The following is a 15111-nucleotide window of genomic DNA, read 5'->3' as shown; positions in this document are numbered from 1 at the left end:
CACTGGACTTACAGGCAAGTTGCATAGAGCAGAAGGCCAATCGATCCGAAATAGTGCGCATGTGTGGTCTGCTGTGTCTTGTTTTGAAGGAGAGGTGTCAAATGAAAGCTTATGGTGTCCCCTTTTGCCCAATTATTATTATTTTAATTGTTATTTTATGATTATATGGTATTTACCTGGATTGAAGTGTATTTACATATTAGAGTCCTATTTCTATGTTTTATTTTATTTGGAACAAGGAGAGTTGTAGACAGACATATGAGAGCTTGTTAGTGTCAGGATAATCTTAGAAATTCAGTGATTCCAGGTTTATACATACAAGTTGTATAACCACAGATGTATTTTAGTAGAGATGATTTGTTTTTGGGCGGCACGGTGGCGCAGCAGGTAGTGTCGCAGTCGCACAGCTCCAGGGGCCTGGAGGTTGTGGGTTCGATTCCCGCTCCGGGTGACTGTCTGTGAGGAGTTGGTGTGTTGTCCGTGTGGGTTTCCTCCGGGTGCTCCGGTTTCCTCCCACGGTCCAAAAACACACGTTGGTAGGTGGATTGGTGACTCAAAATTGTCCGTGAATGTGTGTGTGTGTGTGTTGCCCTGTGAAGGACTGGCCCCCCTCCAGGGTGTATTCCAGCCTTGCGCCCAATGATTCCAGGTAGGTTCTGGACCCACCGCGACCCTGAACTAGATAAGCGCTTACAGATAATGAATGAATGAATTAATGATTTGTTTTTCCCCAAAATCAAGGATTACATATATATTATAAATCTGAACACTTGACTGAATAGTCAGTTCAAAATCCCAAGAACCAGCCCATTGATTTGATGAATGATTTATAACTTTTATTGTACTGCATTTTATGAATAGATAATCTGTCTCTAACCCTGAAAAACTTAAATCCTATTTTAGAAAATCTTTATATTTCTTATGAAAAACTCACTTTACTCATGTGGATGAGTTGTTTTGGTGATTGAAATTGTTTTATCTTAAAAACATGCGAATCCACCAGTAAGACACGGCGAGAGGCAGATTTAATTTCCATTCCCTTTCATATTTCTGCGTTTTATATTTGAAGCAGATTCCTCATTAGTTGTCCACATTTTACATAATAATACTGCTCCGATGGAAAGAGGATAGTTCCAGCTTTCATATGTGACCTTCATATTGTATCTGCCTTATAGAGTATGAAATTTATGAAGTGAAGAACGTGAAGAATGCAAGTCTGGAACCACTGTTAAAATTATAAACTTTTAGTATAGCTGATAGCTATATTCATGATAAGGACACATTTATTTAACCCTCTGGGGTCGAAAGAACACGCTGGCGCGTCAACGACCATTCACGATGCCTCTCTTAATGTTAACGATAGCACAGTGCAGAAATACAGTTCAAACACTGAATGTGCAGAAACTCGATTGCATGATATCATGACTGTATGCGTTACTGTACATCCCGAGTTACAAGCCTATGTATAAGCTTGAGACACGCCTACTCTGCCTCTCGCCGTGTCTTACTGGTGGATTCGCTTGTTTTTAAGACTCTTTCAATCACCAAAACAATACATCCACATGAGTAAAGGGAGTTTTTCATAAGAAATATAAAGATTTTCTAAAATTGGATATAAGTTTTTCAGGGTTAGAGACAGATTATCTCTTCATAAAATGCTCTAGGTCACATGGGCCTCTCTTACTGAGAGAGATGTTCTGAACATTTTAATATAAAACATGTGGGCAATATATTATGATACAAGTATTTTAAAGGCGAATTTCAGAAAATTGAGAAAATGTTCTTAGACACCAAAGGGTTAAAAGTAACATCATCTGAGTTGTATTTAATTTTATTTTGGTCATTTGTTTTTATCTATGTTGTTTTGTTTTGTTGTAATGTTTCCTGCTTGTGCAATATGAAGCTTATGTGCCTGGAGCATTAAAAAAAATCTAAAATATAACATATAATTTATTTTTGAATAAATGAATGTGGTTGAATTACATTGCCAGGTGTAAAGGATGCTTTAGGCCCGCCCACACTTCCTAATACAATTAATGAACCATATTCAAAACACAGACTGCATTCTCGCTCCTGTTTTCGTATGTTCAAACTGAAATGAATAAATGAGTCGGATTTTTTTTTTTTGTTTCTTCCGTTGTCCATTCAGTCCAAGAACCAAACTAATAAAATGTAAACTGATCCTGCCACCACCACCATTTCAAAACAGGATGCAGCAGACCATGCATGTGCACTATATCGAAACGATTGGCCTTCTGCTCTGTGCCTGTGAGGCCAGTGACGTATTTTTCACAGTTTTCTCACTTTTCAATTCGTGTTCGTAATCTAGAAGTTGTACCTGGAATAATTCAATTCGTATGTGTAAGTTTTTATAATCGTATGTTTTTAAAGTTGTATTTGTAGAAAACACACACAAAACAGACTTTTGTCTACAAATTAAATATTTATGTACGAGTATGCACACGTTTATTTTTGACCATATTTACCTCCTAAATATACGACTGTAAATATACTTTTATGTAGGCTCATAAGAACATGCCTACAGGGGTGAATGTGTGGTGCGTTAATAGCAGGAGATATGGACTTGCAATAATGTGGTGAATGGCACGAGATATGAACATGCGTGAATGGCAGACTCTGCATCTTTAATAAGAAAGGGAAATTTTGTTCTAAAGTATTATTTAAAGTATTCTAAAGTATTAAACTATGATCACTATTGTTTAGCTGTTTTATTATGCACTTTAAACATTACAGCTGCACTACCCCTGGTTGTTTAAATAATTTTACATAATACCATGTATGTTAAATTTTCATAATAATAGGGAAAGTAGATAAATAAACATTACTCTGAAATAGATAGGTACATTATTCATAATCAGTAAGGGACCACATAAAGAGGCTTTTCTTCTTGGTCTTTCATTGTATTTGACAGTTTAGGTCTTATGTTTTAAATCCTAAACTGTTTTTATGCTTTCATTATTTTTGTAAAGGAATTTGGATATTTTTTGTGCTCCGAAATCATTGTATTGAAAGAATGAAATTATGAAAGACTTGGAAGTTTGTATTGGCTACTTGAAGTTTACCCAAACTTTTAACTGTAATCTATGATTTTTATAATAGTGAAAGGTTTCATTGGTCTATCATTTATAAGGTTACGCACAGTATATGTATATGTTACAGATCAATTAATGTGAACCTTCTATGGTCACATGATTGAAGTAAGTTTAAGTACATGCACTGGTTTTTAAACAGAAAATCATATATTCACATTTTAATAAATGAAACACATCAGACTAATTATGATTTTATACAAGGCATAATTTAGCAAAATATACATAACTATTTTAACCATTAACAGGTCTATTCTAATAAGGTGAAATGAAATACAAGGGTTTCATTGTCATTCCTGTAGCTTTATTTAATTTCATTTTTAATGAACATTTCACAAGAAATCGATATTAAACCATTTCTCATTGATGGTGGTCCTTTTGGCCTTCATCCTTTATTCAGCTGCTTCCTTGCCCTAAAACACATATATACATCATTACTAAAACTTGTGTTCTAAGCCTATATATATATATATATATATATATATATATATATATCAAGAGAAACAGACTGAAGGTTTTAGAAAGGCCCTCAAATTCCACTGATCTAAATATAGAAAATTTGTAGCTAGACCTTAAACCTTAACCTTAGACCTTAAGCTGCGCATGCAAGACAACCAAAAATATCTCAGCTAAAGGGCTTCTGCAAAGAAGACTGAGGAAAAAATCCTAAAGCAGGAATAGAAAAAGATTTTAGATTACTAATGTCTGCTAAAGGGTGTATAGATAATGACTCTGTAATGTACCCACTATCGAAAAAATATTCTTAATCAGTGTTGAAAATATTATGTTCTATAGAAGACTAATTACAGTGGCTGTGATTGCAACTTCTCAATCAAAAGGCAACATAATGTGCAATTTGTAAAATTAAAATATTTTTTCAGTATTTAGAATTTACCTTTCCAGCCTCACGGCTCTTGGCTCTCAGCTTGTTGACCTGGGACTCAGCAATGTCAGCACGCTCTTGAGCTTCCTCCATCTCATGCTGCACCTTCCTGTATCTGGAAAGGTGACTGTTGGCCTGCTCCTCCTGTGAGTGAGAAACACCACCTGGTTTAGTGCTGTGGAACCCAGTACTTGCATGTCCTAGTCACACATTTTGTTGCACTGCATAAATATATGGTACAGATTAAGACACACTTACAGCATCCTCAGCCTGTCTCTTGTAGGCCTTCACTTTCAGCTGTAGTTTGTCCACCAGGTCCTGCAGTCTGGTCACATTCTTCTTGTCTTCCTCAGTCTGCAATGGTTGCCCTTAATTAAACCTTGTTTTAAAAATATATTTATGTTATACTCTATTTGTTGTAGAGTTGGTACAGTACCTGGTAAGTGAGCTCTTTCACTCTCCTCTCGTATTTGCGGACTCCTTTAACAGCATCAGTGCTGCGTCTCTGCTCACCTTCAACCTCAGCCTCCAGTTCCCGTACCTGTAACAAGATATGTTAAATTTCATATGACCAGGTCAAAGGAATCTACCAAAAATGTTGTTAGTATATTACATTTGACTGTATGAAACTAGCATACTCTAGACTCCAGTTTCTGGAGCTGCTTCTTTCCACCCTTCATGGCAAGATTCTCAGCCTCATCCAGACGATGCTGCAGGTCTTTTACTGTAACCTCAAGGTTCTTCTTCATTCTCTCCAGGTGAGCACTGGTGTCCTGTTCCTTCTTCAGCTCCTCTGCCATCATGGCCGCCTAGTATATGGGCCATAGACATTTTGGTTGAGGATTTTTCATTATTATTTATATAGGTAAATTATCTATGCAGGTGAACACTCACATCAGTGATGGCCTTCTTGGCCTTCTCTTCAGCATTTCTTGCCTCCTGGACTGTGTCATCCACCTCACCTTGGATCTGCACCAGATCAGACTCAAGCTTCTTCTTGGTGTTGATCAGGCTGGTATTCTGTTGAAAGTGAACAGAAAAGATATTAAGATGATTTCCTAAGGAATGTAAAATGTACAGCAAACTCAAAATCTATCAGGACATACCTGAGAGTGCAGCAGTGCCACACGCTCACTGGCATCCACCAGCTCCTGTTCAGCCACTTTACGGCCTCTCTCTGTCTGCTCCAGTGCAGATCTGAGCTCATCAATCTCTGCCAGCATCAGGTTATTCCTGCGCTCCACCATGGCGACCTGCTCCTTCATGTCTTCTTGTCCTCTGACAGCCTCATCCAGATGCACTTGTGCATCCTTGTGTGAAAGGAATCAAAGTTATTAAAATCATAAAACTACATAAAATCAAAAAGTAAAGAAAAAACAATGAAGGCTTACCTTGAGCTGTCCTTGGACGTTCCTGAGCTGTTTCTGGGCCTCAGAAGCCTGGCGGTTTGCGTGGCTCAGTTGAATCTCCATCTCATTCAGATCTCCCTCCATTTTCTTCTTCACTCTCAGGGCATCATTTCTGCTTCTGACCTCAGCGTCCAGAGTGCTCTGCATGGACTCAATCACCCTCTGGCTGTTCCTCTTGATCTGCTCCATCTCCTCATCCTTTTCAGCCAGTTTTCTGTCAATCTCACCCTTCACCTGGTTGAGCTCAAGTTGGATACGAAGAATCTTGGACTCTTCATGCTCAAGTGTGCCCTGAGGATTTATTGTAATATTAAGTTTTTTAGTAAAAAGTAAATTTTTAACTTACTTGGTGAGATTTGTATATTGTGTTACCTCAGCTTCTTCAAGAGCAGTCTGGATTTCTGATTTCTCAGTTTCCACAGTCTTCTTTGCCTTCTCCAACTCATGAATGGTCTTTCCAGTTTCTCCAATCTGTTCCGTCAAGTCAGAGATCTCCTCTGCAGAAATTAGAAATTGGGGATTTATAAATCTGCTAATGTGTATAGGTGCTTGTTTTAACAGTTAAGTAACATACGCTGCAGATTCTTGTTCTCTCTCTTGAGGGTCTCTAACTGGTCAAGGGCTTCCTCATATGAGTTCTTCATCTTAAAGAGCTCAGTGCTGAGAGAGCGAGCCTCTTTCTGTGCTCCCTCCAACTCAGCCTGACCTTCCTCATACTTCTGCTTCCATTCTGCCAACACCTGAAAAGGTTAAATGAATATAAACATCACTTCCACTGAACCAGTTAAGTGTCATTCTGTGAACCAGTGTCAGCCAGCAAATCACCTTATCAAAGTTTCTTTGTTTCTTGTCAAGATTGGCGGCCAGAGCATTGGCTCTCTCAACATCAATCATGAGGTCCTCCACTTCACCCTGCAGTCTCTGTTTGGTCTTCTCCAGAGAGGCACACTTGGAATTCACAGCTTCAATAGATTCCTCAGCATCCTGTAGACGCTGGGCAAGCTTTTTTCTGAGGAGACCAATTTATGTAACTTAATGTCTATATCTGGGAACTTTATAAAATATGTTTACTTTATGACACTGTTCAGACTTTGCTTACTTTGCCTCCTCAAGCTCCTCAGTACGCTGGATGGCATCTGTCTCATATTTGGTTCTCCACTGAGCCACCTCACTGTTGGCCTTGGACATTCCACGTTGTAGCTCACCCTTGGCCTCCTGCTCTTCCTCAAACTGCTCTCTGAGCAAGTCACAGTCATGACGAGCTGATTGGACAGCATGAGCCAGGGCATTCTTGGCCTAATATGTAGCATACATATATTATTGAAACTATGTGTAGTGCATTTACTTTTAACAAATAATTTTGTATGAAGCACTTTCTAATTGATGCTACCTTGACTTCCTCTTCAATTTGTCTCTTGAGTTCCTCAATCTGCTGGGTGTAGGCTTGTTTTCCTCTGGTCAGCTGAGAAACAAGCGCTTCTTTCTCCTCCAGCTGACGGCTAAATTCACCTTGGAAAAGGATTGAGCACATTAGTGTACAATACTGATGCAAAATTTGGGTTAATTCAGGTTTTGAGTTGATTTTGTGTTAATTACCATTCTCAGTCTGCAGCCGGGCTTTTTGTGCACTCAGGTCGTTCAGCTGACGGACATGCTCATCATTTTTAGCTTTGAGTTCACCCAACTGGTCCTCAAGTGTACGACACATTTTCTCCAGATTTGCCTGGAAATATATACTTGTAGTAAATGCAATTATGAAATTATTAGTAGTATCTTAAGTCACTGATAATTTAGACTAGCTTCTTAACTTAAAATAGCCTCTTGCTGTATACACACAACGCTGATTCTCACCTTTAAACTTGTAAAGACCTTTTTCTTTGTTATGTGTTTTCACCATGAAACCGAACAAACCCACCTTTGATTTGGCCACAGCCTCCATATTACTAGACAAGTCATCTATCTCCATCTTGTATTCACTCTTCTCCTTCTCCAGTTTTTGTTTGACTCTCTGAAGGTTGTCAATCTGCTCTCCGAGCTCAGCAACAGTGTCAGCTTGTTTCTTGCGGAGGGCAGCAGCAGTGGCTTCATGCTGCAGAGTGGATTCTTCCAGATCACGTCGCAGTTTCTGGAACTCAGCCTCACGCTTCTTATTCATCTCAATCTGAGCAGCAGTGGCACCACCAGCTTCCTCCAGCCTCTCACTGATCTCTTCCAGTTCTCTGGAGAGATCAGCTCTCTGCTTCTCAACTTTAGCACGAGCTGCACGCTCAGCCTCGATTTCCTCCTCCAGCTCCTCAATACGAGCCTGATAGGAAAATGTTTATTTATCAGGCTTATGCACTCCATTAAAATTATTATGCACAGAACACTTTGCAGAAATATTTACCTGGAGCTCTTTAATCTTCTTCTGAAGCTGAGCACCCAAGGATTGTTCATCCTCAATCTTGCTCAGAAGTTGGCTGATTTCAAAATCTTTCCTGTTAAGAAAACAGAACAGGTATAAGAAGTTTTCCTGTTTCCATAGACTGACATTTAATTTTTCTAGTTATGTGTTATGTTTTATGAGTAGCAGTATACTTTTTGATCTTCTCGTCAGACTGCTGCTTCTCATTCTCCAGGTCCATTATAGACTCCTGGGCCAGTTTCAGATCTCCCTCAAGCTTCCTCTTGGCTCTCTCAAGGTCCATACGGAGTTTCTTCTCTTGCTCCAGTGAACCTTCAAGCTGTAATTAATGGAAACCAACAATTTTTAAAATGGCACAAATAGGCAATATGATTTTTTTGTGTTTGAATTTTTTTTTAATAAAAATGAGGTCCTACATCATCCACTTGTTGTTCAAGCTTGGTCTTGGCTTTGGTCAGAGTGTTGACTTTGTCTTCCTCTGCCTGGAGGTCATCAAGAGTTTGCTGGTGTGCCTCTTGGAGAGCTTTCTTCTCTTTGGTAAGTTTGGCAACAGACTCATCCTGAGAGGCCATCTCCTCAGTCAAGTTCTTCACCTGTGTGACAATATTTTCACAATATCTTGTGAAAATTGCAAATGTTGCTTCTTCTTTTAATGTAAAATTGCATATTTGTGTAATTCCTATTTGGAGAATAAACATCCACTGACTGAAGTTATATGTTTTAGATTTTAACCTTGTTCTCAGTGGCATGTTTCTCCTTCTCCACTTTAGCCAAGGTCAGCTCCAGATCATCAATGTCTTTCTTCAGCTCAGAGCACTCATCCTCCAGTTTCCTCTTCTTGGCGGTCAGCTCAGCATTAATTTCCTCTTCATCCTCCAGTCTCTCGTTTGTCTCTTTGAGTTTGGCTTCCAACTGAATCTTGCTCTTGATGAGCCCCTCACACCTTTCCTCAGCATCAGAGAGGCTCTCAGATTCCTGTCAATGAGACATAGTTTTAAATATGTTCAATAATTACTCGAATGTAATGTAATCATCTTTGAATACTTACAGATGCTACTTGGAGTTGCAGGTCATTTTTCTCCTGAAGAATGGATACCATCTTCTCCTCAAGCTCTTTCTTCTTGGCCAGTGCCTTTGCCAGATCCTCCTTCATTTTCTCAAAGTTCTCTTTCATGGAAGCCATTTCTTTCTCAGTCTCTGCACTCTTCAGAAGAGGCTTGATCTTGAAGTACAGCTTCATCCATGGCCAGTGTTTCACATTCATGAATGAGCGGATGTTGTATTGGATGGAGTAGATGGACTCTCTGCAGTTCAGGATGTACTAGTTTAATATGCAGCTTCATCACCTTAAAGTTTGTTATTTCACAACATCATAATCTAAACATAAGATACCTCCTCTCCATCATCTTGACAAACTCTCTCCTCATTAGGAAGCCACGGCACAAGGCTTGAGTCATTGTGACAAGATTTGCTAGTTTCTCATCTCGCATCTCCTCAAGAGTACCCAGCAGACCAGCTTTGAAGAACACCTACAAACAGATAATGTAATAATCTCTGTATACAGCAGTGATTCCCAAGATGGGGAGCTATTACAGGGAGGGAGCGGCAAACAAAAATTAGCTATGCACGTTTGAGCACTGCTAGCAAAAATATGGACAAGCTTGTGAGAGGTAAACGTGCAGCAGATGATGAGTTTTCTCAAACCACTTCAAAAAGGGAAAACAAGAAAATTCAAAATACAAGATGAGGCATATCACAAAGCCAGCTCATAGTTGTCACTGAATAGATGAGGGAATTAAAAGTGTCATTTTTGTGCAAGTTTTAGGCTTTTCCTATCAGGAAACTGATTTGTAACTTATTTTCTGTGCAGTGAAGCAATTAGGAGATGTTAATCAGAATCATTCTATTTTTGTTTTTTTCTACAAGTACTTTTAGTTCTCTATAAATGTATTAATAAATTCCAGTGGAGCTTGCAAATAAAAGATTTGTACATGTGCCAATATGCACGACAATATTGTCATCTACAAAAGGGGGGCACTTCAGAAAAGTTTGGGAACAACTGCTAGACTTTAAGCAGGGGTGTATCCTTACTCATTTAGCCATAGGTAATTCCCTTTACTGTCAGAAAAAAAAACTGACACTCTGGTGGTATACTTAAGGGCACATATTCGGTATTTTAGGTTAGGGAATATAATTGCACCATATTATTATTATAGATTTTAAAATTGTGTTGATTTCACACTGAATTTCATGTTCAGGAGTATTATGTTCTTTTATTTTACAGAGTTCAGTAGTGAAAGACTACAAATGTCCCTGTCTCCTTTTGGAGAAAAGAATGTATTGTACATTTAGGGAACAAAACTGGACTTTAAAGCCACTGTTGTATCTTTAAAAGTACATTCACAGTATTTGAACCTTTAGTGATAAGAAAGTACGTTTACCGTACTTTAATTTCTGGAAAATTATTTTAAACATGAAATTCTAGCAAAAAAGATTTCTTATAGTGACAGCATCATCACTCACTTTGGTGTGTCCAAACTTGTACTGAGTGTGGTCTACATCAATGGAGCCCAAGAGTTTCTCTGAGGCTTTCTTGTTGTCAATGAACTGTCCTTCTGGGATAACACTGGCATTCAGGACTTTGTATCTGATTCAGAAATCAAAAATATTTTTTTAAGATGCATATTAAAGTTAATTTTAAATTTTATATCCGACTTTGAAACATGATGGATTAGAAAATGACCTTTGCTTGAAGTCACCATAGAGGATTCTGCTGGGGAATCCCTTTCTGCAGATTCTGATACCCTCTAGCACACCATTACACCTCAGCTGGTGGATGACCAAAAAGTTCTCCATTAGACCTAGAGGGATAGCAGTTATGTCACCATGTGATAGACTTATATACTTCTTTAAAAATCTCAAAATTAAAATGTTATGAAAGGAACTTGCCTGGAGTCTTGGACTCATTGGGAATCAAGCAGCGCACAAAGTGAGGATGAGTGCTCCTCAAGTTGGTCATCAGTTTGCCCAAGTTCTCCTGTGAAGTTTCATATAATTTGTATCGTATGTCAATATAGTGTGTATTGGATACATTTTATGCAGATCGTCATGTTTCTGTTGATATGTAGAACCTTTTCTTCAAAGAATTTAATATTTTAATATGAAAGTGATCTTACTCTGAACAGTGCAGACACTGTCTGGAAGGAACCGCCCTTCTTCTTGCCAGCCTTCTTTCCACCACCAGCATCTACAGACAATTAATATCATTCACCAATATTGTCACTTTTATTGGTGCCATTTTGTGCAGATATTTGTAGTTCTTGAACATGTCTTTTATACTTTGTAGAGTAAACAATTTTTGGTGACCTTACCATCAGCAGATGCATGAGCTGCGTACAGGAGGGACAGCAGTTTGTTTCCTGATTTCTGGTAGAGCTGCACAACAGAGTCATTCAGTGGGTCCTTATTCTTGTCCAGCCACCCTGAAATGTTGTAGTCCACAGTGCCAGCATAGTGCACCAGGGAGAAATGGGCCTCTGCCTTGCCTTTGGCAGGCTTTGGTTTCTGGAAAGCATTAGTTTTGCCAAGATGCTGGTCATGGAGCTTGTTCTTGAAGGATGTGTCTGTTGCCTTGGGGAACATGCACTCCTCTTCAAGGATGGAGAAGATGCCCATTGGCTGATTGGGACATTGAATGAAAGTGTTGCATTATTAGTCACAAATGAGTTAATTTTATTGTAGGTTTTTGAGTGTGGGTTGCTCACCTTCTCAATGAGCTCAATGCAGGCAGCCAGGTCCATACCAAAGTCAATGAACTCCCACTCAATTCCTTCTTTCTTGTACTCCTCTTGTTCCAGCACAAACATGTGGTGGTTGAAGAATTGTTGTAGTTTTTCATTTGTGAAGTTAATACAGAGCTGCTCCAAGCTGTTGAACTGTTACAGAGGATCAAATTATTTGTTTTCAGTAAACATAAAAAAATAGCAGAACTTAAGGATTGCAGTTTAATTTCCAATTGAGTAGGCATTTACATCAAAGATCTCAAATCCAGCGATGTCCAACACACCAATGAAGAACTGCCTTTGTTGTTTTGTGTCCAACATCTCATTGATACGTATAACCATCCACAAGAACATTTTCTCATAGATTGACTTGCAAAGTGCCATGGTAGAATTGTTGACCTGTGGAGTTGAAGAATCTGCTTTGATTGTCTGTTGATTTGTAAAGGTTTAACCCCTAAACACTTCTTGTAGTGTCACCATGGCACATTACCTGGGGTACGGTCTGGCCTTTGGTCACAAACTCATTCCCAACCTTCACTCTGGGGTAGCACAAGGCTTTCAGCATGTCAGCTGAGTTCAGGCCCAGGAGGTAGGCAATTTTATCAGCCACTGAAATGAATGAGTAAAAATTGTTTTGATTGTCATTTGCAGGTCTCTACATGACTTACAATCTCATAAGAATTTGTTGTATATACCCTCGGTGCCATCAGGCTCAGCCTGCTCCTCTCTCTGCTTCTGCTTGAACTTCATGTTCCCATGATGCATCACAGCTCCAGTCAGTTTGTAGATGTTAATTTTCTCATCAGCCGTGAAACCCAGGATGTCAATAGCCATCTGTGTTTAGAGAAACAGATTAGACGGACCAGTGAGAATGAGAAATATTTTCACAGCTTCTATAGAAGTTCATGGAAGCTTTACATACATCTGTGGCAATGAACTCCTCCACATCATTGATGCTCTTGACTGTGATTTCACCCTGGCTGATCATAGGGTAATCATAGGGGTTGGTGGTGATGAGCAGTGCCTCTGTGTGTAAAGAGTAATAAAATCAAATAACATGTACAATATTACAGCTCCTCTAAAATGACACAGTATCAAAGACATTTCTGTAGATTTTGTACCAAGCAGCTCTGGCTTGTGTCCAGTCATGAGCTGGTAGAAGATGTGGTAGCTCCTCTCAGCAGACAGCTGGAAAGTGACTCTTGACTTTTCCAGCAGATCTGTTCATACATTGTTAAAAACAATTATGGTTCATGCTTTGTCCACCTCGGTTGTATTTCTGATCATTTGCATTTGCACATCATTCTTTACAAAACTTTGAACAATGACACAAATCACCAGCAGTGCCTGAAACTTACAGGTTTCAATATCAGCTGAGGCCAGCTTGCCGGTTTGCCCAAAATGAATTCTGATGAATTTACCCTGGAAGTCAAAAGATGTCAAAATGAATCTATTTTCATATCAGTTTAGTTTTATTCTCAGAAGAGATTCTGCACTGTTTTTTAATACTCACAAAACGAGAGGAGTTGTCATTCCTGATGGTCTTGGCATTACCGTATGCCTCCAGCAGTGGGTTGGCTGCAACAATTTGGTCCTCCAGTGAACCCTAGAGGTGACAGTAGTTGTTGCGGTGAGGAGTTCACTCACAAATTCTCTCAGAACCCTGAAACGGTGATTTACTGACCTGCATTTTGCCAGCAACAGGTTCTGCTTGCTTCTTTCCAGTCATGCCAACCATTGCAAAGTATTGGATGACACGCTTGGTGTTTACAGTCTTTCCGGCACCAGATTCTCCACTGAGGATGGAGCAGATTAACCATATTCTGTTCATTGGTGCACAAACCCTCACTTTCTGAAGAAGCTTTTTGTACTTCTTGTAATTATAAGCTAAATCACCATTCTCTGTGATAACGTCCAAAGAGAGGTGACTACTATACCTAGACAATTCAGCACTATTTATTTTTGTCAGTTAATGATAAATAAATGTCATCTGCTTCAATCAACAAATATATTTGTATATTATGATTAAGAAATGTTAAAGTAATTTGAATTTGCACTCACGTGATCAGGACAGACTGGTTTTCACGATCTGCACAAAAACATGATTTATTTTACTGGATGTTTGATTTTTGCAGAATATTTTCTTTGTTTACTCTTTGTGTGACTGATACTAGTCTTAATTAATAAACAATTTAAATAACTGGGCACAAGGTAGAGATAACACTGGACAGGTTGCCAGTCCATCACGGTGTAACACACTCACAAAATCACTTATACACTCAGACCTTTGCACATTTTTGAGTAGCCAGTTCGCCTACTATGTGTTTTTGAATAGTTTAAATTGTATGTGCTATATTCTATTAAAGCGGTTAAACAAAATCCTACCTGTGTGCATGAACTGATAGGCATTATCAGAGATGGAGAAGATGTGGGGTGGGGCTTCAATTCTCTTCTTGCCTCTGTATCCAGACACAACTTTTGCATCGTATACTGGGAGCCACTTGTAGGGGTTCACAGTGACGCAGAACAGCCCAGAGTAGGTCTGACATTGTGAACAGAAACATTGTCAGAAGTTCATTATGATATAAATACTTAATTAAAAGTTGTTGTTTTCAGTTTAATTCAGTAAACTCACGTAGATCATCCATGCTGCGTAACGCTCTTTGAGGTTAAACAACACACAGGGCTCGTTGAGGTGGGTCATCATGGCCATGTCCTCAATTTTGTCGAATTTGGGAGGATTCATGGGATGGACATCATCCTCCTTAACGGTGAGGGTCTGTGAAATGACAAACATTACAGTATTACACACCAGTGCAATTTGCTTTAAAGCTTTGTCTTCTCTGGGTTTCTGCTCTGTGCAGTCCATAGTCATTCCTGAAGTGAAGGTTTATTACAATCATACTTTGCAGATTGAGCCTTCTGTAATTCTGGAATATTATTTATTATTATTATTATTGTATAATTACAGTTGAACATTAACAGTTCTTACAAGAAAGATACACAACATTAAATGTGTCTTAATTTCAGTCTGCATCACTGCTTTTGAAAATGTAATGATTTGAAAAATACATTATACATAATACAAATACATAATTTATCTTTCCACTTACTTTGCCACCCTCAGTTTCGACTGTGGCTTTGCCCCCCTCTTTACTCTTGAGTGTACCTTTCACATACATCTCTGTAGGCTCAGACACAAACACTGCTGTTTTAGCATCGAAAGGTCTGCTCTGGGCCTCAATCCTCTCCCTCTCTGACTTGCGGAGGTAAATGGCCGCCGGGCCAAAACACTCCATCTCTCCATCCCCCATGATGACGTTTTACTGTCGAGAAAAGTAATGTTTGTCAAAGTTATCATAAATTTACATTGGCATGTTTCCTGTACTTCATGTCTGGTACTGAGCTTTAGCTTTCTGGATTTTGTTGCATTTTCCCACGTTTCTTATCTTACCTATGCCAGCTCATATACAGTATATTACAGTATAAACCTTACCTTTTTGTTCTCAGGTGTAGCCTTGGC

At 39.0% G+C, this 15111-nt stretch overlaps 1 long non-coding RNA gene and 1 pseudogene across 1 annotated transcript in view; one reads left to right on the top strand and one right to left on the bottom strand.

The window, feature by feature from the left end:
• The window catches only part of LOC136697069 (uncharacterized), a 47325-nt gene that overhangs the window by 29445 nt on the left and 2769 nt on the right, over positions 1-15111 (top strand). The window lies entirely within an intron of this gene.
• LOC136697053 (myosin heavy chain, fast skeletal muscle-like) lies at positions 3503-14902 on the bottom strand (annotated as a pseudogene).

The sequence above is a fragment of the Hoplias malabaricus genome, chromosome 5 (assembly GCF_029633855.1).
Source record: "Hoplias malabaricus isolate fHopMal1 chromosome 5, fHopMal1.hap1, whole genome shotgun sequence".
Classification (NCBI taxonomy): Eukaryota; Metazoa; Chordata; class Actinopteri; order Characiformes; family Erythrinidae; genus Hoplias; species Hoplias malabaricus.
This window is presented reverse-complemented; position numbering and strand designations above follow the sequence as displayed.